General features: G+C 44.2%; 1 protein-coding gene across 1 annotated transcript in view; it reads left to right on the top strand.

Moving 5' to 3' along the window:
• Nucleotides 1-2,500, top strand: part of LOC137788482 (sodium channel protein type 3 subunit alpha-like) — a 99,536-nt gene that overhangs the window by 68,220 nt on the left and 28,816 nt on the right. The window lies entirely within an intron of this gene.

Here is a 2,500-nt window from a genome sequence, read left to right as displayed (position 1 = left end):
CTTCTCTTCATATCTAACATGAAATGACAGATTTGTGTCGTGCTGTGCGTGTGTGTGTGTGTGTGTGTGTTTGTGTGTGTCCATGTGTGTGTGTATGTGTGTGTGCACACCTGTGCTGACTCAGTTCATCGTCACCTCTCCTCTTTAATCAGGTTGTCCACCTGTTCTCTCTCTCTCTCTCTCTCTCTCTCTCTCTCTCTCTCTCTCTCTCTCTCTCTCTCTCTCTCTCTGTGATGCACTTCATTTCTTCTTCTCTTAATTGGGTTAATCGTAACATATTAACATATTAACATAGTAACACTGTAACATATTAACTTTGTAACACTGTTACATTGTAACATATTAACATTGTAACATCTTAACATATTAACACCATAACACCGTAACATTGAAACATTGTAACATCTTAACATATTAACATATTAACATATTAACACCGTAACACCGTAACATTGAAACATTGTAACATCTTAACATATTAACATTGTAACATATTAACATATTAACACCGTAACACCGTAACATTGAAACATTGTAACATCTTAACATATTAACATATTAACATATTAACACCGTAACACCGTAACATTGAAACATTGTAGCATCTTAACCAAACGGAGGAATAAATGACTCTCCGGTTGTTTCACACACGCTGGCGTTTTCCTCCGTGAGTAATCGACACGGCTGTTTAGTTTTTTCTTAAACATTTGGACGTCTAAATCATTCATGTTGATGTTTTTCTTGGCGCGCCTCCTCGCTGGCTCAGCAGCACCATGCGAGGACTCGTTTTATTGTTTGGAACAATATGTGTTTGCCAGCGTGTGACCTAGATGGCAGTTAAATAATGTACCAGCAGGACGGCTGCTGGGGCCCGGATCTGGAGAGTCAGCAGCCCGACGACAGCTCTCTGTAGACCTGGACCTGGTCTTACTGCAGACCTGGTCCAAGTCCCCGTGTAGACCTGGTCCAGGTCTGTAAATGGACACAATCTGAGTACGCGGTGGACTTTGAGCGAGTGAGAGTCCGCAGAGTGAAGCATCGGTTGTGTAGCTGGATCTTCGTGAACAGCAAAGTGTGTTTGTGTGTCTCTCTTCACAGGAACGTTGTTCGTCTGCTCGTTTCTGTTGTTGACGCTTCGTCCTTCAAATGTTTTCGGCGGTTTTCAGTGTTTTGAGCGATGAAACTCTCCATCGACGTGATGAAAGCTTCCGTGTGTTTATGTTTTGGCCGTCTTCCAGCTTGTGAAGTAGTTTTGATTGTTTATTTAACTCGCTGATAATCATAATATTTACCTGAACTTTTACAAGGCTACAATTATTGTAATTTATGTTAAACACAGCGTTTCACAACAGATGTACATCACGTTTATTTATTTATTATGATGTGGAACATATTACACATGTTTATTACAAGAGAATTACATTCAATTAAACAGCACAAATAAATGATTGAACATCATGCACCTGACTGCAAGTGACTTCTACATGACCTCAGTAGCGTCCACATGACCTCTACGTGACCTTGGTTACATTTACATGAACTAAGTGACCTCTACGTGACCTTAGGTACTTTTACATGACCTTAGGTACTTTTACATGACCTCAGTAACTTCCACATGACCTCTATGTGACCTTAATTACTTCCACATGACCTCAGAGACCTCTGTGTGACCTCTACAAGATCTTAGGTACTTCTACGTGACCTCAGTGACCTCTGTGTCTGTGTGACCTCTACAAGATCTTAGGTACTCCTACGTGACCTCAGTGACCTCTACGTGACCTCTATGTGACCTTGGGTACTTCTACGTGACCTCAGTGACCTCTACGTGACCTTGGGTACTTCTACGTGACCTCAGTGACTTATCCAATAACCACTTGCCCCAAATTCAGCAGCGGATATGAAACTGCGGTGACATGAACAAGTAACCCGGATCAATGGGAGTGAGTGTGGATCCCACCACAGAGCTGCACCTCCATCCATCCTCCCTCTTGTTATCTCCTCCTCTCCTCCTCCCTCTATCTCTCACCCCATCGCTCCTCTCCCTCCAGCTCTTGTTGCATGTCATTTATTTCGGGAACCGGAGCGCCTCCCTGTAAATAGAAGCTGTTAAGCGGCTCCGGCTCTGTTTTAATGGCCCCTGTGTTTCCTCACTCTGTGATTAAATAGCCGGCCGGCGCTCTAACGGCGCCGTGAATCACCGGGCGCTGGTTCGCTGTCCCGCAACGCCGCGGTCAGCTGGCGGAGGGCGGGCGCGGTCGCCAAGCCAAGGTCAAAAGGTCACACCGGAGCGCTCGACGCCGCTTGCACTCGTACATTCACGCTCTGACGGCGCCCTGACCAAAGTAATCACACATCTTTACCCGTCTGCCATGAAGGGTTTCTACCGCGGTACAAGTACACTCATCTAAGTGTTTTAAAGTAATGTAAAAGTACTTTATACCTCGACTGCTCCACAACAGCTTTAGATTTTTACATATGTGAAAATGTACAAATAGAGACA

Source organism: Clinocottus analis, unplaced genomic scaffold (genome assembly GCF_023055335.1).
Source record: "Clinocottus analis isolate CAN_PGR_092001 unplaced genomic scaffold, fCliAna1.0.p SCAF_18, whole genome shotgun sequence".
NCBI lineage: Eukaryota > Metazoa > Chordata > Actinopteri > Perciformes > Cottidae > Clinocottus > Clinocottus analis.
Note: the sequence above shows the minus strand (reverse complement) of the source record. Positions and strands in the feature narration are given on the sequence as shown.